Source organism: Rhinoraja longicauda, chromosome 2, assembly GCF_053455715.1.
Source record: "Rhinoraja longicauda isolate Sanriku21f chromosome 2, sRhiLon1.1, whole genome shotgun sequence".
Lineage (NCBI taxonomy): Eukaryota > Metazoa > Chordata > Chondrichthyes > Rajiformes > Arhynchobatidae > Rhinoraja > Rhinoraja longicauda.
The window spans coordinates 29,636,879-29,659,063 of record NC_135954.1 but is presented as its reverse complement, the minus strand read 5'-3'; positions in this window follow the sequence as shown (position 1 = coordinate 29,659,063).

Genomic DNA, 22,185 nt, shown 5'->3' with positions numbered 1-22,185 from the left:
GTAATTCAGTGACTTCTGTTCGAAAGACTTGGTCTCCACAACTAGCTGTATCTCCAGTACACTTACAACACTGTCATCTTTTCAACTCTTTGGGAAATTGCCTGGATATGTCCTGTTCAAATAAATTACATAAAGTCTAATTCAGCGAACCATTGGCCAATAATTCCATTCTGAATCAAGCAATAAAATAATGAACGGTGTCAAAATAATTCTATGAATTGGCATTTTGGCTTTGATCCAAATTACTTGGCTCCAGACCTCCTCACAGCCTTGGTGCAAACATGGTTCAAATAGTTGAATTTCAGAGCTGAGGAGTGAGTGACTACCCTCGACATCAAGGCACTATTGGACCATCTATGGCATCGAAGAGCCCTAGTGAAAACTGAAGTGATTATGGCATTAGAGAGGAAAGCTTGGATGGTTGCAGTTGCGTTTTGTACAAAACAAGATGGTTTTGGTTGCTGGAGAGCAATTGGTCTAGAACCTCTCCCCACTCCAATCTGAGATTCCCAACTGCTTTACCAAAACCACAATAATCGCAGCGCAAGAAAAAGCAAGTTACTGCCGTCCAATGGCTTTGACATCCATCATCATGAAATGCGTAGAGAGGCATGGTGCTTATTAATATTCAGGCTCTCTGACACCCATAATCAACTATAGTTCACCTACCATCCCAACAGGTCCATGGCAGGCGCTATCTCTCCTGCACCCATCACCGGAACATTGGTGACAAAGACACCCTCATCAGACTCCTACTTATTGACAATTCTCCACATTCAACCCCATAATCCAAACCAAACACATCTTCATTCCCCTGGACCTAGGAGTCAGCCCCCCCCACCTCTACCACTGAGTCCTCGATTTCCTGAACCAGAGACCACAATCAGTATGGAAAGGTGGCAAAACAACATCCACAATAATTTTCAACACTGGTGCCCTGCAAGGATGTGTTCTCAGCGCCTTTCAATATTCCCTACACATTCATGACTGTGCGGCCAAAGTCTGCTCAAACTCTATTTATAAGTTTACAGATGACACCACCGGAGTTGGCTGAATCATGAACAATGAAGAAACGGTGTCGTGGAAGGAGATCAAGTGCTCAATAACATGATGTCAAAACAGCAACCTCTTCCTTAATATCAGAAAAATCAAGGAATTAGTTATTGATTTCAGGATAACAAGGTGGTGTACACGTGCTAGTCAGTGTCAATGTTGCCAAAGTGGAGATGGTTGAGAGCTTTGAGTTCGTAGGTGTTCATATCACCAACAATCTGTGCTGGACTCACCATATTGAAGTTACATCCATAAAAGTACAGCAATGCCTCTACTTGTTCAGGAGAAAAATGAAATTCTATATGTTTCCAATGACTCCTACCAACTTCCTCAGTAGCTTCAGTAGAAAGCTTCCTATCGGGATGCATCATAGCTTAGTTTGGTAGAGCTCTGTCCAAGGTTGCAAGAAATTGCAGAGAATTGTGGATGTAACCCAGTCCATCAGACAGACCACACTCCCACTGTCTCCACACCATCCCACCTACTCCGCCCCCACCCCCAACTCATTGACTCCATCGACACGTCACACTGATGCGGGAACTTCGATCGCCCCAACGCGGGAGCTTCGACCGCTGGCTGCGGGAGCTTTGATTGCCCCGACTGCGGATGGTTCGACTGTCCCGACTGTGGGAGAAAAATGAGGGAAGAAGCTTAGACTTTATTGCCTTCCATTACAGTGAGGAATGTGGGGAATCTGCTGTGGTGGATGTTTATATTAACCTTTATGTAGTTGTCTGTCCTGTTGCTTTGTTTTAGTATGGTTGTATGGTAATACAAATATCACTGTACCTTAATTGGTAAATGTGACAATAAAAGACCTTTGAAACCTTTGAACCTTTGAATTACTTTCTTTCCATCATGTCAGAGGTGAGATGTCCACTTTGATTCCATTCGCGACTCCTTAGCAAATGCAGCCAAGCTGAGATAATGTGGCAAGACGTGGCAAGTAATATTACTACCACAAAATATTCTGATGCCGGGAGGCAGTGTCTAACCACCCACACCTGACATTCAATAGCATTATTGGTGCTGAGTTCAACACGATCAAGATCTTGTGCCATTGGCCAGAAACCCAGTTAGTCTAGCCACATGAATACAATGGCTGCAAGTAGGTGAGAGCTGGGTATTTTGTGAAGGGACTCACCTCCTAACCCTCGGAAACCTCGGAAACCTTTTTCACAATCTATGAGGAACAAGTCTGCCTTAATCAGTGAAACTCATAAGGTCGAAGGTCATAAATGATAGGTATAGAATTAGGCCATTTGGTCCATCAGGTCTACTTTGCCATATTGGCTGATCTATCTCTCCCTCCTAACCCCATTCTCCATGTAACCTCTGACACTGGTACTAATCAAGAATCTATCTATCTCTGCCTTAAAAATATCCACTGACCTAGCCTCCACAGTCTTTTGTGGCAAAGAATTCCACAGATTCACCACCCTCTGACTATAGAAATGTCTCCTCATCTCCTTCCTAAAAGAATATCCTTTAATTCTGAGGCTATGACCTCTGGTCCTAGACTTTCCCACTAGTGGAAACATCCTCTCCACATCCACTCTATCCAAGCCTTTCACTATTCTGTATGTTCCAATGTGAAAGGTTTTGGAAAACTCCAACAATATTCATAAAGCTTGACACTATTCAATGAGTGACGGATAACAAAAACACCATCAAGAAAGGATAAATACTTCAGTAGTAGAGGAGTGCCTGCACCCGTGGAATTCCCATCAAGTTGCTTGTCCTCCTGATGTGGAAGAATATCATTGCTGTTCTAAACCATAGAATGCCCAGGCAACAGCACTATCAAAAGTACTGCAGCAGTTCAAGAGATCGGCTCACCACCATTTTCCCAATTTGGGATGGACCATAAAAGCTGGGCTTGATAGAAATGTCTGTATCTTAGAATATGAATAAATAACAATAAATCCCAAGTGGAAGATTAGATTAAAAAAAAATCCTATCAATGCCAAACAGTTTCTGCATAGAGATGATGGCATGAATACAAACCCATCGAATTTTGGGCTGAATAAATCTTCAATGAACTGCATCAAATACATATTCCTTTATAAATGTATTATATAATATTGTAGTTTAATTATTTTAAATTGTTTTTATGAATTGTATTTTAGCTCCAGCTCAACAACATTAATTTACCATTTTATATAAAAATCTACTGATCTTTTGAGCTAAGTAAATATAGCTTAAAAGAGATTGGGATGGTTTACTGTAATTGCTGTGCTCTTACATTTCATGTCATAACTTGCATATATAATTAACTTTTTAAACATGTTCTGCTTTTTTTGTGGTTGGTATTTGAATACAATTATATTTTTGAATGGCTTACATTAAACATTCTGAAATATTTCTCACTGAAAAAATCAAAATTTTAAATCATTCTTGTTGCAGTTAAACTTTTTCAATGAAAAAAAAATCTGTTTTTCAAAGTTCCATTGCCAGAGGACTTTTAAATATCGCAGTTCTTTTTCAAAAGTGATTTTTCTTCCTTCATAGCACACGTCATTGTTTCATCAAATTTATTGAAAGTGACATCATGGAAGCTTGGTTGTCCTTCAGGCCACTGAGACCATGCCAACCATTAACACTAGCTCTATGTTATCCCACTTTCACATCCATTCCATACAGACTAGGATCAATTTACTGGATGCAAGAAATTGTAGTTTGGATGTAGCTCAGTCCACCACACAGACCATGCTCCCAACCACGAGACTCCATCTACACTTCACACTGTGCAGCCAACATAATCAAAGACCTTTCCCACCCCCCAGTCATTCATTCTTCTCCCCACTCCCCTCAGGCAGAAGATTCAGAAGCTTGAAAGGATGCACCACCAGATTCAGAAACAGCTACTTCCCCTGTTACCAGGCTTCTGAACAGTCCTTCCATAGACTAGGGTGCAGTCTAATTCTCCTCTACTTTATTGCTGACATTGGACTTTGTCTCTGGAACTATGACGCTACAATGCTGAGAACTATATTCTGTACTCTGTATCTTTCCCTTCACTCTACCTATCACACCTGAGTCTGACACCAGTATATATATATATTGTATTGACTGAACTGTTTGTATAGCATGCAAAACAAAGCTGCTCACTGTACCTCTCGGTACACGTGACAATAATAAACCTAAATCATCAGTTGAAATAAAAACCAGGTAACCTGCACAGGACATATCAATGTAGTGTTGATAATTAAAATAGTTTGTACGAGAGAGTGAATTATGCCTTAAGCTACACTGTGATAGTTGCCAGGCTCCTTTCCACCTGAACCTAGAAGCCTGTGGAGATGGACAATACGGCACCAAGAGTACCAGCAAAGAGCCTGCATTGCAAGTGCTGTTGGTAAAACACTGCAATGGAACACAAACAAAAATCATTTACATTTTTCCTGTTTAATGATTCATTTCTTATGGCTACACACATGCCAGGAGTGTAACAGTCTCACTCAGACCAACAATGACTGCGCTGGAATTGGGACTGACATTTATTTGATACTAGACGGGCGTGGACCCGTTGGGTCCAAACCTCTCCTGCAGGTGCGGCAACCCCCGTTAGGTGCAAACCTCTCCTGCTGGTCCAGCAACCCTTCCCTAACTGACGATCTGTGGACCCGTTGCCGGCTGGGGAGTATCTCCCGGAGCCATGGGCGTGCGAGGGGGGAGAGGAAAGGGGAGAGGGAGCCACTCACCCGGCCCCGGGCGGCCATCACAGAAGCCAGAGTGAGCCGTGGACCCGTTGGGTGGGAATCTCATCTGCAGTGACAGCTCGACGGCCATCTTCTTTGACCCTCTGCCGCTGCGCTGTACCACGGGATGAAGGTCAGGCGCGGGGCATGCTGGGATGGGCGCCGGACCTCCCAGCGGGGGGGGGGGGGGGAGCGCATTTATTAAAGTTTGTTCAGTTAATTGCTTTTAAAACTTGATCAATCGAGACCACAGGGGAATAGTGAATAGGGTGGGCCTAAAATTGTTGCGCTATCGTGTACCGTTTTGGCTGTATTTTGGGCACAAACTGCTATACAATCAAATATACGAATATATATACAAGATGAGAGTTTTAGTAATATATAGATTCCCTTATTGTTTCCCTTATAGATTCCCTTATATAGATACCAAGTTGGTACACGCAGTATTTGCCATCATTGTATGGTTCCATGTGTGTTCAGGCACTCTAGCTGTGTAAATCCGCGTTAAATAATTTAATACCACTCTGTGTTAAACAACATTTGATGGTGTACAATATAGCAATTTGACTGTATCAAGATTAAACATTAATGGAAGTAGGACACTACGTCTTTGTAATGTACCAACGTTTCAGTTCTTAGAAACGTAGAAATATTGACTTGGAAATTCTGCATTGCCAGAGGTGAGTATCTGCAGCACTTCAGATCGTTCCATGGTTAACAGACAGAAAGATTTGATTGAAGAAAGAGTTGTGAGGTCCTCAGGGAAAAATGATATTAGTTCTGTCAGATGAATAGAAAACCCTGTGACGTTTGGGTGAAAAGGAATATATGGCTATTAAATTATGTTCGCAGGGTACATGGCTGGATTACAGGAGATGAATTAATTGATTTCATCCTGAATGAAGAAGAAAAATAAGTCAATCCATCATGTGAATTTTGATCATGTAAACATGATACAATCTAAGAACTGCGGTGTGCCCAGCTGAGATTAGATGGGTATTGCAGGGGGCTACCACTGAAAACGTCTGTTCACCAGGGACTCAGGGCCTTCAGGGCCTCAGGCTCATTTGATGAACCATTGTACGATTTTGGAAACGTTCTTTTTGGGAGTTGGGACCGAGGTTCAGGAAACTGGATGTGCGGTGGTCAAAGTCTAACTAGGGCCTGTGCCATGGGAAGGGTGGGGTGTCCTGGGGTGGGGGGCAGGGGGTGCGGAGAGAGAAGAATCAGGACCACCCACATAATCTGGGGATTTGGGAAGGAGGTACCATGTTTGGACCATGCTCGCACTCCCCCTTCTACCCTCCTCCATCAAACAAGAGGTACAGTGGTTTGAAAACGCACACCTGCAGATTCAGGGCCAGTTTCTTCACAGCTGTTATCAGGCAACTGAACCATCCTATCACCAACTTGAGAGTGGTCCCGGCCTACCACCATTGGAGACCCTTGGACTATCTTTAATTGGACTTTACTGGACTGTATCCTGCACTAAATGTCATTCCCTTTACCCTCTATCTGTATAATGTGGATAGCTTGATTGTTACCATGCATAGTCTTTCCGCTGACTGGAGGGCACACAACTAAAAAGCTTTTTACCGTACCTTGGCACAAGTGACAATAAAGTAAACTAAACTAAACTATAGGGTTTTCTTTGGGATTCTTGGCTGGGTGGAAGAAAAGGATGACCAGGCTGGGGAGGGTGCAGGATTGTTGGGAGTAGTAGCAGTGAAGATGGTGGCAAGCAGTCCTAAGAGTGCCTCAGAGTGTTGGGGGAATCAGAGCTTATGTCTCATGGGTTTAGCAGGTATATAGAGATGAGATAGGGAGGGTGGAATCTGTACAATTAGTGTGTGTGTGTGTGTGTGTGTGTGTGCGCGTGCGTGCGTGCGTGTGTGTGTGTGTGGGGGGGGGGGGGGGGGGGAGGAGAAGGCTGAAAAGCTTTCAGTGAACTTATCCAACAGATGTCCCAATCCATTACTGAGTGACTGACTTGCTCTGAGAGTGGTGGCAGTGTTTGCTCTTGGAGTGTAAGGCTGACTCAGAATACACAGTTGAATTTCCAGAGTGACACAAAATGGCCTGAAAATAGCTATTACCGCATTTTACTTAAAAATAAATCTATTTTCAGTTGTGTAGGAATGGACGAAACAGTGATACCGTGCTGAGTTGATGAGTTGTTCCTAATTATTTATGCTGAAAACATTTGTCTTGCTGTTTAATAACATAATATATAGTTTTCAATTAGCACATTTTATCCTTCTGGGATTTATCAGTTTACATTGCATTATTCACATTGCGTTGGGATTATTTTACTGCATGGAATCATTTGAATTTATGACGTATATGTGAATCACACAAAAAATTGATCATTTTAGTTTATTTGTCAGTCACTCAGTAATGGATTAGGACATCTATTGGATAGTTTCACTGAAAACAATTCAGTCTTCTACTCGTCATCTCATCTCAATGTACCCGCTAAACCTTTGAGCCATTAGTCCTTATTTCCCCAATACCCTGAGGCACCCTTGTGGATTGTAATTTTATAATACTGCTGGTTACCTGGTTCTTCCATCCCCTATGACAGATTTCAGCTTCTTTCTCCAACTGAGGCTCCAGCATCACCTTTTTCTGAACTTGAATTCATACCAAACGATTTCTCCATTCCTTCTGCCAAAAATTATGTTTCTATGGGATCCTCTCAGGGTCCTGGCCATTTCATAGAAGAAAGTACAAGGTTCTCTATTTCAGTCCTACTTTGATCTCCTTCCCAATCTTTGTCCTTCTTGTCATAGAGTCATACAACATGGAAACAGGTCCTACAGCCCACTAAGTTCACGCTGACCATCAAGCACCCATTTACACATATCGAATGGTAGCAGTGGGAGTGGGAAGGGGGAGGGTGTTTGTGAGTTAGTTACCTAAAATTGAGAATTCAGCACTTTATATCTGGATTAGAGGGTATTAGCAATAAGGAGAGGTTGGACAAACTTGGATTGTTTTCTCTGTAAAACTGGAGGTTAAATGGAGCCTTGTTAGCAGTACATACAATGATGAGAAACATAGATTAGGTAGATAGTCAAATCCTATTTCCCAAAGTGGAAATGTCAAAGAGTGCAATTGATATCCATTATGAATGCAGCAGGCAAGGGATACTTTGCATTTGGCACATTATAATTGTGGAGAATAAATGCTACACAGCGGAGTGACGATATTGGGCAAATGGTTGTGGTGGTGATAGGGGTTTAGTGATTGAGGATATGGGCTGGTGTGCTGTAAGTGGGGAGAAGCACAGGTTTTCATGCATCATACAGATAGAGGAATGAAGACCACCTCTCGAATTGTTCCTCACTTTAGTCACAGGCCCCTTTTAACATAAATCCTGGTGAGATACACCTTGGACTGATGGTCACAATCCCCTACATCTCAATAGACAATAGACAATAGGAGTAGGCCATTCGGCCCTTCGAGCCAGCACTGCCATTCACCGTGATCATGGCTAATCATGCACAATCAGTACCCCGTCCTGCCTTCTCCCCGTATCCCCTGACTCCGCTATCATTAAGAGCTCTATCTAACTCTCTCTTGAAAGCATCCAGAGAATTGGCCTCCACTGCCTTCGGAGGCAGAGAATTCCACAGCTTCACAACTCTCTGAGTGAAAAAGTTCTTCCTCATCTCCGTTCTAAATGGCCTACCCCTTATTCTTAAACTGTGGTCCCTGGTTCGGGACTCGCACAACATCATTCATCTCATTTATCTATTTGATGATTCCAATTGGCACCTGACCATTCATTGGACTGTGTATTTGTGGCCATAATATCTTCCAAATAACCTCCTGCAGGTTTGCTCCCAACTCGCTTCTCACAATGAATTCTTCTCAGCAGTCTCTGATAAGTGCATGCGACTTCCCTTTAAGAAGTACATTCACATTAAATAGCCCTTTGGACACATCAGAAATTTCCCTCCGAACATAGTTGAGCAGGCTTCCTGCCAATCAGATAGCAATGAGGCCCAGCAGTTGTCTTTGATTCAGCCCCACTGTGATGACATCAGCATGCGTGTCATTTACCCTGCCCAAGGCTGCCGCTAATTAAAATTCCTTTTTGCATCTCAAGAAACAGTAAATAATGATTGCAGTGTACTTTTTACTGAAACCATCATGAAGTACATGATGTTCTACATATGTTAATTTTTTGGGAGTATTTTAGCACAGACTGAAATGTTATCTCTTGTTATTTGATTTGTGTAGAAAGTATTCTGATAATCATGTGAATTTGTGCCTCCACGTATATCAGCTAGACTGGTTTTCTACCATCGTTTTCTTTTGTGAGATTGAGGAATTCAGTCAATAGTTCCAGAAAACTTAGAAAGATGTTGAATGTTTATTTAAGTGTGTGCACAATGTTTCCTGAAATCTTTTTTCCCCACATTCTAAAGTATCTTCATAATTTAGCTCTTGATCGAATCTCCAGTCTCCAGTACTCCCTAAATTCTTTCATTTCCTGCTCAGGGTACTTCTCTAACTTGTAGCGCTCCACAATGTCCGTGTGCATCTGGATCACAATAGAAATGTGGATGTGTATATATGTCAACAGCTGTGTGATTTTCTAATGGCAGACATTAATTATTAAACATTAATTATTTTTATATATTCACTGATAAGTCTAATTCTCTGTACAGTTCCATTAAGTGAGGTTATAAACTGGGGGACACACGATAGGAAGGGGGTTAGGTTATTATTTAGGTCATTTAATCCCCTCTCTCCCCCCTCCGTCCCACCGCACACACCTTTTCTTCCACTCCCCTGCCCCCCTTACCTAGTTCCTTTCCCCTCCTCCACCTCCTGCTTATCTCCCACCCCTTCCTACCCTGAGTCCCCCATTTTCCTTTGTTCCCTATTCTCATCTACCCACCATCCCTCCCTCTGGTTATTACAATTCACTCCCCTCCTTCCTTCTTTACCAGATGCCACTATTCTTGTCTTCTCTATCTTTACCCTTCTCTTCCCCTCTGCCAATCAACCCCTGCTCACATGGATCCAACTATCATCTTCCTCTGCCCCTTCCCTTCTCTTCTTTCTAGCAGATATCTCCCCTCTACTCCATCAGAGGAAGAAGAGTCCAACCTGAAATGCCATCTATCCATTTCCTTCCACAGATGCTGCCTGACCTGCTGAATTCCACCAGCATTTTTCGCTCCATTCGTCCATTCTAATCCATACTAATTCACACTGATCTACATTTGTATTTGGATTGGAAACCTAAATATCCCACAAACCTGGTGCACTTTCACGAATCAGCATGCTGATAACACCCAGCACTACCACACTTTACCAAAACTGGTCTCTTAACACCGTTTGTTCATCATCAGTGCTGAGTGGGCAGAAATAAAGTCCACGTAAATCCAAGAGTCACAGACAGGATGGAAGCCGCAGCTTTGGGTCACCGTCCACACTGACCGTCAAGCATTTGTTTTTAATACTAATCTTATCCCAATTCATTTTATTTTGCCCACATCTCATCAACTTATTCCCAAATTCTTCTACACATCTACATACCAAGGGGGAATTTCTGGTAGTCAAGAAAGATGTGGAGACTATGGAGAGGGGGCAGAAGAGGTTTACCAGAATGATGACTGGATTAGAGAGTATTAGCTGTGAAGAGAGAGATTGGCTCAATTTGGATTGTTTTCTCTGGAATGTTGGAAGTTGAGGAGATTAGAATTTTTTTCTCAGGATGGAAATGTCAACGACTACGGAATAGTTTTCAGGTCTGAGGGGGGAAATTTAAAGATGTGCCGGGCAAGTTTTTTGTACACAGTGAGTGGTGAGTGGCTAGAGCATGCTGGCCAGATGTGGTGCTGGAAAAGAGATACATTAGTGGCATTTACTTCAAACTACCTTCAGAAGGACATGTATATGAGAGTCATTTATATTTTGTGGAGGAAACATGTGGAACGCAGGTGTACATGTGTTGATAACTTTATATTATTCCTGTCTCTGTTTTCACCCCATCTCCCCTCCAAGCATTTGCCCCTCCAACCCTACACTAGTTTTGAGGAATTAAGGGCCTGTCCCACTTAGGCGATTTTAAGGCGACTGCCGGCGATTAGGCTGTCGCCGACAGTTCACCGGGGTGTCACAGGCATGATCGTGAGGAGTCTTCCAAAAATCGTAGTGGATCTCGGCGTGTCGATGAGAAATCATCCGGTTTGAAATTTCTCGGCGACAGCTGGCTTGTCGCCAGGTATCGTTGCTTATTGCGGGCGCTGTCGCATGCTGTCCCCAGGTTTGATAGGTTCTCTTAGATGCATTTAGAAGCACATAATATTAAAATAAGTAAAGTCATTTCAAAATACCATAAAATGCTTGTGTTTAACCAATTTATTTACCGTCAGGACATTTGACAGGTAGATTGGAGGCGACAGTTTGACGGTCAGGTGAGCATGGGAATTTTTGCGATGTTTTTGGCCTCAGCAATTACATTTAAAGTGGGCTCCAAACCCAGATATGCAACCCAGAAACCAGATATGCATCTCCCTTACATTTTCAAAGAATGCCACACACTTTTCACAAAAATCCACTTAACCACTTTTAAAATTAATTTTTTTAATACAGCTATTAGTAAACTGGAAGTAAATCCAGTTTATTCCTTGTTACAGTGAAGCTTGGTTTTTAAGTAAGCCATTCAAGGGGTTATAGTTCAAAACTCTCAAGTACTTACCGACTTGTCAGTGATTTCAGCGAAAATCAGGACGCCGGAGAAGCATTGACAGCATGGGAATTTTTGCGATGTTTCAGAAGACGGTGTAATCTCGACCTGACTCAGCATTGTCGTGGTCATTGTCGTCGGGTAAAAGAAAATTTCGGCTATCTGCTACGACTTTGACAGTCGCCGGCAGTCACCAAAAGAATCGCCTAAGTGGGACAGGCTCTTTATGATTAGATATAGTGAATTGAAGATTTCAAAACTGTAGCGCTGCTGACATGATTTTAATAGATTTTTTTCCCCAAATATAAAACATGGTATCTTGAAAAGGAAAATTCTGAACAGCTTTAAACGAACATACCGTGCCATTACCGAGTTTTTACCATGCCTTTACAGCATTAAACTTTTAAACTAACACACCGTGCCTATTCCTTGAAACAAAAAAACAAATAAATTTAGAATCACCCTTCTCGCTCTATCTTCTCCCAACTTCTCTAATCCTCGACAAATGTTAAACAACATAATAAGTCAATAGACCTGGGATCCACCTACTTTGCTTGTATTGTACATGCATAAATGTCAAGCCATTCATTAGAGCTAAATGACAAAGGGAAACTGATCTGCCTTTTTCACATCCACACAGTTACCTGTGTTGAGACCACAGTTCATCAATGTGCACACACTCTCATCATTTCTTTTCCTTTCTCAGTCACTGGTATGGCCTGACATCCTTTTCCAACATTTTCTACATTTAAAGAAAAACCTCGCATTAGTGATTTTGCCTCTCCCATAAATACACATGTTCTTTTTGGTGCATGAAGTGAGGAGAAAGGCAGTGTAAGACATATTCCCTTTCAGTTCAGTGAATTAAGAAATATGTTTTGCATAAATGATTAATCGTCCTCGGTAGGGGTCGAGTTGTCTGTACGTGGGAGGGGCATGGGGGAAGAGAGAGGGGAAGTTTTTGGCCTCCATCACAGTGAGGGGGTGTTTGGAGTCACTGTGATGGATGTTTGTGTTGGGGTTGTGTCTTGTGTTTTTTGTACTGCTGGCTAAGTAATCTCGTTCGGAACGAATGACAAATAAAGCTATTTTGGATTTTGGATTTGGATTTTTTTTTGGATCTAGTGATATATTAGCAGCAATGGATGGTATTAATAAATCAAAAACAAAAGATTACTTTTGGCGGAAATATGAACCAATGAAAGAAAATAATTAAGATTTTGGACATGGTGGAACTCTCCCTGAATGCACTAAACATCTGTAGACTAAATTCCAGTTGGAGCTGTAAGGATTATACAAGCCATGAACCTCTGGGTGCAATATACATAGGATTAGGATCCATTTTTTAAGTCCAAAGGAAATGTAAAACATTCACTTTAAGGCATTTTGTGGCAATCGCTGTGAGCGTACACTTCTTGTGTATGGACATAATAATAACAACACTATCCTCACTTACGGTTATAATGATAAAAGAAGAACATAACAGTTTATTATCAGCAGCTTAAGTTAGGAAACATAAAATAAAATTCTTTCCTGTTTACATTCTTGCTTTCAATTGTGATCATGTTGAGAGATGGAAGAAGCTCAAGGGGCTCTTTAGCCTATTCCTGCTCCTATATCTTATGTTCTTGGTTTCTTATAACCCTAACCTCACCTTGGAAACAATCCTATCAACAAAAAATTCCAAAATCAGAAACACATGGTAAGAAATGAATAAAGAATAGATGTAAAATATGCTCAAATGATAGGCTCATACCAATGGTCATTTCAAATTAATCAAATAATAGAGGCCGACTCCAAAATTATTCGTAAAATTACCATAGGATTTCCGGTTTCATCTCTAAATTTAAATATATTGTTTTAAACTATTTCCACACTTGCAACTGCTGCATCCTCAAAAACAACATCTACTTTCTGTGATATTAGATTTAGCAAGTGGAATTTATCTTCCCTCAAAAAGGTGGCATTTATCATCAAAGATCTCAACCGTCCAAGTGGTGTTCTCTTCTCACGGCTACCATCGGGCAGACGTCTGGAACAGTTGTGTCCCACACCACCAGGGACACCATACAACTTTAAGATCATTGAACCAACCCACGCAATCCTAAACCTACCTTGCCAACGGAACACTACAATCCATCTCTTGCACTACGATGGACTCGTTTTTTTCTAATTATGGTTTGCACTAATGGATATGAACTGGAACTATGAAATTCTTATTTGCTTTAGCTTTACAGGCACACCACAGGTACCGATCTCCCCAGCAATGAAGGAAACTACAGGAAGCGGTGCTTCAACAATAAAAAAAAATACAATAACTATCAGGCTGGAAATGGGACAAACTGTATTGCTATTACATGGAAGGTAGACACAAAATGGTGGAGTAACTCAGCGGGTCAGGCAGCATCTCAGGAGAGAAGGAATGGGTGATGTTTCGGGTCGAAACCTTTCTGATACAGCTGGTACAGAATACAATGGGCCCTCTTCAATGCAATCAATCTGTAATTTGACCAATTAAATGGATTTTTTGTGGATGTAACAAGTACAATTGATACTGGGAACCGAAGGATATAGATTTGGATTTTTACAAGGTTAGGATAAAGTATCATACAAAAATATATTATATAAACCAAGGACTCAAGGAGTTGGGGGTAATACAGTATATGTATCGACATAGAATCGTAAACATGCAGAAAACAAAGGTGGGAATTAATGAGTTGGTTTCAAGTTGAATGGGGTGCGGCTGGGCTCAGACTGGGTCTTTGGAAAGTCACCATTTTTATTCATGGTTGGCTGAACAAACTGAGTTTAATGTGGCCACATTTGCTGATATTACAAAATGGAAAGATGAGCTGTGAGGAAGATTTAGAGTCTGCAACATTATGGGGAACAATGTGCGGCATTGGACATGTTAGTATTGTTACCATTAAAACGGATTGTTCAATTTACAGCAAATGCGCTGCTATCTCAGAGACAGACTGGCCCAGAATATTCAGTATTCCTTTGACTGTTTGGCAATTTAAGGATTAATCTCAATATCCTCATCAATTTATTACTTATTATTACATTTCTCCTTCAGTTAGAATCACAAAGCCGGATCCATCCATGAAATTTCACTCTTCATATTGGAATACATGAGCTCAACAACAGTTGAATTATCGGTCAATGTTCATGGTTTTTTAATGTTCATTGTATTCCTAAATATAAACCTAGACCTATTTGAACAATTTGTCATCTATATCACTTTCCATGTGATGTTCTAATAAGTCCTTCCAGAAATGAAGTAATGACACGAATGAAATAAATCCTGTGCATTCTTTATAGGAGGCATTTTATCTTAAGTATGAATAGACATGAATGATGTGATCAATGCTCATGTTACAAATCAAGTTGTATTAACCTTCCAAATCCTGAAATAATTTGACAGTAAGACAAGAGCATACCTTCCAGATGACATAGCAATGAAATAGGAGCGAATCCTTCCAATTTGCAGACAGTGAATAGATGTTATCACACTAACTAGATAATTAGAGGCGATACAATAGTTTCCTTCATATCAGGATTCATAGTGTACTACTTTAATGATCACTGAAGAAAGAAATTTATGTCTTCTACCAGAGTGTTTGATGTCTTCTTTGTGGCTTGAGTATTATTCTTAACATGATATAAGTGGTTTGGCAACTGTGTGTTGAGATACAGGATCCCTGTTGTTCACACGAACAATGATACTCCAACTCTGTTCTTCAGCTGGATACTTGCCACTTTACATTACACTTTTCCAGTTGTTATTTTAGTATCGACTATTTCAGTGTGTCCTTAATACCGAGCAAAACCATGAATAGGATTCAATTCCTAGTTAAGGAGGGAGCATCACTGCAAGTAAACTTGCTCCAACATGAACTATTACAGAAGAACCATTAATATAGTTGTGATTTTGTTTGCTGCTTCAATCGATTTTACTTTAACCTAAAATGTCACTTAAAATGGTATTAGTTTGTGTGGCCCTTTCGGAGGGTCACATTCAGAGGGGTTGATAATAATTCATTGATATAGTACAGTTGTTTTTGAAAATGGTTCTCATATTTTGTCATGTGTTGCTCATGATCAAGCTGCATTGCCTGTTCTCTCAGAGTACAGTGCTTTCAATGGGAAATGGGGGAAAGATTAGTGTAGCCAAAAATATAGCCTTTCTGTTCCTGCTCCAACCCACCGAAGCAGTTTGTAATTTGTTTACATGTCATATTGCAAACCAAGTTATCTTTAGAGGCACCCACCACTCCAAGTGTAAAAAACATACCCCGCACATCTCCTTTAACTCTGCCCCTTTCACCTTAAAGGTATGCCCTCTAGTCTTTGACATTTCCACCCTGGGGAAAACAAAGTTCAGACTGTTTACCCTATCTGTGCCAATCATAACTTTATATACTTCTATCAGGTCTCCCCTCAGTACCCAACACCCCTGAGAAAACAATCCAAATTTGTCTAACCTCTGCTTATAGCTAATACCTTCTAATCCAAGCAGTATTCTGGAAAACCTCTTTCGTGACATGCTCCATGAGTGATGCATATTCAATTCACATCTTTTTCTTGGTTCTCTTTTTGTTTAGCCAAAGAAAAGGTCAACAACATAAAGTTTACTTAATTTGCAATAAGAGTGGGACTGGTGGGGGGACGGGACTGGTGGGTGGGTGCAAGGACATGTTGGTTGGGAGGGACTGAGATGGTTGGGGACCAAGTGTTAGCAGTGGATTTGCTGTTTGTCATTTATTTGTTCATTCACTTTTAATCGTTGTGGCTATATTGACCTTGGGTTATCCAACAATTAGTGCATTTCATTAAATTTGGTAATTTTGATGTTGTATTAATTAGGTTGGCAAGTAGGAATTACATTTATCATAGTGATTGCTTAAGAGCGGAGGACATTGAATGATCATTGGATGTGCAGCTATTACCTATAGGCAACCCCACCATTAATATTTTATTTGCTCATGCTGGTAGCTTCAATATTACACCAAAATAGCTCACGTTGCGAGAACTCCAGAAAAATAGATACTGCACGATAAAAGGGGAAAATATTACACATGAGGGCAAGAGATGGCATGACTAAAGGGCACAGTTTTGAAGCAAGTTGAAAAGAATGTTTAAAGCACAAAGGGTGGCAGCATGGTGAACTGCTCTCATTAATCTTATTACCAGATGACTCTCTGACTCTAGACATTGGAATCACCCGGGAAAACATAATTTCACCCTTTGAATATACCTCTCCAATCATTTTAGTTTAGTTTAGTTTAGTTTAGAGATACAGCACGGAAACAGGCCCTTTGGTCCACCGAGTCCGCACCGACCAATAGACAATAGGTCTACGCGTGCAGCGTAAGTTTACTAGGTTAATTCCCGGAATGGCGGGACTGTCATATGTTGAAAGACTGGAGCGACTAGGTTTGTATACACTGGAATTTAGAAGGATGAGAGGGGATCTTATCGAAACGTATAAGATTATTAAGGGGTTGGACATGTTAGAGGCAGGAAACATGTTCCCAATGTTGGGGGAGTCCAGAACCAGGGGCCACAGTTTAAGAATAAGGGGTAGGCCATTTAGAACAGAGATGAGGAAAAACTTTTTTAGTCAGAGAGTTGTGAATCTGTGGAATTCTCTGCCTCAGAGGGCAGTGGAGGCCAATTCTCTGAATACATTCAAGAGAGAGCTAGATGGAGCTCTTAAGGATAGCGGAGTCAGGGGGTATGGGGAGAAAGCAGGAACGGGGTATTGATTGAGAATGATCAGCCATGATCACATTGAATGGCGGTGCTGGCTCGAAGGGCCGAATGACCTACTCCTGCACCTATTGTCTATTGTCTATTGTCTATTGACCAGCGATCCCCGCACATTAACACTATCCTACACATACAAGGGACAATTTACATTTATCCCATGCCAATTAACCTACAAACCTGTACGTCTTTGGAGTGTGGGAGGAAACCGAAGATCTCTGAGAAAATCCACGCAATCACGGGGAGAACGTACAAACTCCGTACAGACAGCACCCATCGTCGAACATAGATCTCTGGCGCTGTAAGTGATGGAAGGCAGTAACTCTACCGCTGCACCACCGTGCCACCCGATAAGATTTTGCAACTCAATAGTAACTTGTTTTCCCACTTAACCACTTACCCACAACCACTTTAATCTTTGCAGTTTAGAAAAATAAGGGGTCATTTTTGTAAACATCCCCTGGATCCTCTCCACATCCTTCCTCAGATAGGAGGCCCCAAACTACACACAATAGTGCACAGTCCGACCAGCGCCTTACAAAGCCTCAGCATTAACTCCCTCTTTTTATATTCGAATGCTCTTGAAATAAATGCTAACTCGTTAAACAGTACACAAGCAAACCTGTGTGGAATGACTTTCTCCTCTATGGTAATTTTGCCAGTGATATTTGGCAGAGCACGTAATTATTTTCTGGACTTATGATTTAAATAGCAGCAATATCCAGACACCTGACAGCAATGAAAAGCTATTTTAATTAATTAGTGCAATCCAAACTAGAATTTTAAAAAGTTCACGCTGGAAGCTGTAATCAATACAAAATAGAGACTGAGCAAACAAGAACAAACACAGCAAATCAGGTAAAGCAATTAAACATCAGACTGGGACGGTGTCATAAATGGTATCTATGGAACTGATGTATCTATGGAACTGATGTGCTACAAAATGCTACAAAGCTGAGAACTATATTCTACACTCTGTGTCTTCCCCTTTACTCTATCTTGTACTTGAGTTGTATTTATGTATGGTATATCTGATCTGGCCCGCATGCAATTCAAAGCTTTTCACTGAACCTCGGTATATGTGACAATCTATATACTAAAACTCTCGTTTGTTATCTTGCTTGTGACTGAACCTCAGCCAAAACGGTACATGATAGCATGACAATTTTAGGCCCACCTTACTCACTATTGTCACTTTAGTGATAATGCAAGTAGTTTTATTGAAATCGGTGTTATATTTTTGAAGTTATTCACATTTTTAAGTTTAAAAGGAGAGGAGGGGGAGGGGGGGGGGGGGGGAGGGAGGGGGGGGAAGTGGGGGAGAAGTGAGAGGGGAGGGGGGGTTGAGGAGAGAGGGGAGGGGGGGGGGGATTGAGAAGAGAGGGGAGGGGGGGAGGGGAGGGTGCTGCACCAATGCAGGAGAGGTTTGGGCCCAACGGGTCCACTTGGTCTAGTATAAACTAAACCTAAAAAGTACATCATGAATTACAACCCTCTTTGGAGGATAGAACATTTTAAGTGGTGATATTCTAGAAACACCTATAAATATTACACCAATGGTTAATAAGTGCTACCATTTACAACTTTGCCACATTACAATATATTTTTGGGTGCAGTTTCTTGATCAGCAGATTTCTGGAAGAACTCTGCTTGTTGGTGCAGACATTCTATATCCATGTCTTTTTTTTCCCTGCAGCCAACATGCACCTTTAATATTTTTTGACTACTTTCTGCTCCTAAAAATTGTAATCTTTTCAATGAGCAACCTTTCTGGTTTAAGTTGTTCGAAGTATAGACTTTCTGCTTGCTGGCACATGCAATCGCTACAGGTAAAGCACCATTGCAGTAGTCACATATTTGTAGGGTTGCCAACTGTCACGTGTTAGCCGTATTTTGGGCTAAATTAGATTGTCCCGTACGGGACTGCCCTTGTCCCGTAATAGTGGGGTTGCCAACTTCCTCACTCCAAAATAAGGGACAAAGGGTAACGTCACCGCCCCGCGCTCCAAGTGACTTCATCCAGCCAGCGGTAATATGGTATTAGGCCTGAGGGGCGCTGTAGGCCCGAACACTGTAGGCCCTGACGCTGTAGGTTCCGACAGTTTAGGTCCAGACGCTCTAGGTTTCCGACATTTTAGCTGCGGACAGCGTAAGCCCGGAGGCCACCTAACGGAGGTTGCGTAGCAACCCGCCTCCTGTCCCAGGCGGCCGCCATTGGTGAAGCGGGAGCACGTGGCCACTGGCCGTGGCCAGGGCGGTGACGTCACCTTGTCCCGTATTTGGGAGTGAGGAAGTTGGCAACCCTACATATGTGGCATCATTCTTAAGTCACCAAAGAACTATTTTCTAATGTTCGCTAGAAAGAAGAAAATGTATACTTACAGATACCAATAGACAATAGACAATAGGGGCAGGAGGAGGCCATTCGGCCCTTCGAGCCAGCACTGCCATTCAATGTGATCATGGCTGATCATTCTCAATCAGTACCCCGTTCCTGCCTTCTCCCCATACCCCCTGACTCCGCTATCCTTAAGAGCTCTATCTAGCTCTCTCTTGAATGCATTCAGAGAATTGGCCTCCACTGCCTTCTGAGGCAGAGAATTCCACAGATTCACAACTCTCTGACTGAAAAAGTTTTTCCTCATCTCAGTTTTAAATGGCCTACCCCTTATTCTTAAACTGTGGCCCCTGGTTCTGGAAAGTATCATCTCATTATGACTGGGCGGCATCTTCAGTTTTAAAAATTGTAAATGTCTTCAGTACCTGCGATATTTTGGACCCCTATTCTCCACTGGAAAGTAACTCTAGAATGTTTCAAATTCTGTGATAGGTGTGTATCTGGGCACTTCAGTATTTGCCACAGTATGGTTTTGAACAGAAAAATGTGACTTCAGAAATATATATATTTTTTTGGTGATAAGGACCATGTAGAAGGAAGAAAATGTTTGATTACTTTCTTTATAATGAAAAAGGTGTAAAATAACAAATTGAACTGGTTCGTTATTGTAACTTTTATATCAGACTGCCTACAGATACATTGGGGCAATGACTCCCTCTGTTGGTAAATGGACCTTTGAGATGCAGAGGGCAAAAATAACAAGAAATAAAAGCTGGAGCAAGTCATTCAGTTTTCCTGCCTCCTTTCAATAAAGTAATGGCTAATATTTTAACGCTCTGTCGCTTTACTGCACATTATATCCCTCGATTTTCTTAATACCCCAAAAAACAATCAATTCCCACCTTATTATTCCTAGTGACGAGCACAACCCTCCTTAGAGATAGGGATTCCACATCTTCACAATGCTCTGGGTAAAGAAAATGTTCCTCATCTCTGCTGTGATTTGTCAATTACTTATATTGAGAAGGCGGCAGCTGGTTCCAGACATCATATCCAGCTCCATCTGCAGCATGAGAAGTTTGAAAATTTCTGCAAGATTCCTCCTTGTTCTTCTGAAGCACTGTGTTGCACTTTGGGAGATCAAATGTTGTGGAAAAATATACAATTAATGCACGACCCTTAACTGCATTGATGTACATAGGGGCACAAGATCCTTAAAGTGTCAACACAAGTAAATAGAATGGTACAGAAGACATATGGTATGCTTACCTTCGTTGGTCGAGGCATTGACGAGAAAACTCAGGAACCCATGATGCAGCTTTATAAGACTTTGGTCAAGCCACATTTGGAGTATTGCATGCAGTTCTGGTCGCCCAATTACAGGAACGATGTGCAGGTTTTGAAAATGGCACCGAGGAGGTCTAACGGAAGAACGCTTGGATTAGAGGGTACTGGGTATAGGGAGAGGTTGGACAGACTTGGATTATTTACTCTGGAATGCTGAAGGTTGTGGCGGGACCTATAAAAGTATATGAGAGCATACTTTCTCTGGGTGCTCCAGTTTTCTCCCACATTCCAAAGATGTGCAAATGTGTAGGTTAATTGGCTTCTGTAAATTGCCCCTGTGTGGGATGTCATTGTAGTGCACGTTGGTGTTAAATTCAGTTTGCTACCTGGTCTGATGAGTGGCCCCTAAGGGTCCCAACCCAAAATGTTAACACTTTAATCCCTCAGGCAGAAACTGCCTGACCCACTGAGTTCCTCCAGCACTTTGCAGTACCTGTCGCCTGGAATTGCTTTCTCCACACCTAGATGGGCTGATCTTCCACACCAGAGACTGTCCTGTGTAACAGACTGGGCCACTATCACCAAACCGGCCTCTGACATCTTTCTCATGGGTATTTAAACTGGTTTAGGATATCTTTGATTTTTAAAAAGCATCCAAATTGATCTCCATTTTTAACATTTGATGGATTAAAAAAAAAAAATCTTAATTTACAAATAATTTAAAAACATTGAAGTAAGACAAGTCATTCATTTGTTTAATTTCCCATGTGGGGCTTCCCCCTGTTCTGCCTGCCCCCTCTCCTCAGCACATCAGTGCTCCGCTGTTGGGAAAGTCTGTGGGTGGAGTGGGTGAAGTGCTGACATTGATCTCCTGCATGTCTTGGACTTCCATGTTTCAAAGTCTGAGATGTGCTGAAGCCTGAACCACTGACGCCAACTGTTTCCCTGCAAAACCGCTATCTGGCAGTCACCTTAATGTGTCCTGGTGATTATTTGTTAATAAAGCACAGGGATCTTGGCTTCTCCCCAACCACATGAACTTTGTTTTTTCTTTATTCCTCCACGGAAGTCCATCCATGGACCAGATGGCTGTCTAAAGAATTTAGAGGCTACTGCATGATCAGAATTGCTCACAAATTGAAAGGAAGCCATGGTCAACTATTGCTGCCCTCCTTTATTTACACATCACTGGCGGCACAGTGGCACAGCGGTAGAGTCGCTACTTTACGGTGCCAAAGGCCCAGGTTCAATCCTGACTACGGGTGCTGTCTGGATGGAATTTGTACGTTCTCCCTGTGATCTCGTGGGTTTTGTCTGGGTGCTCC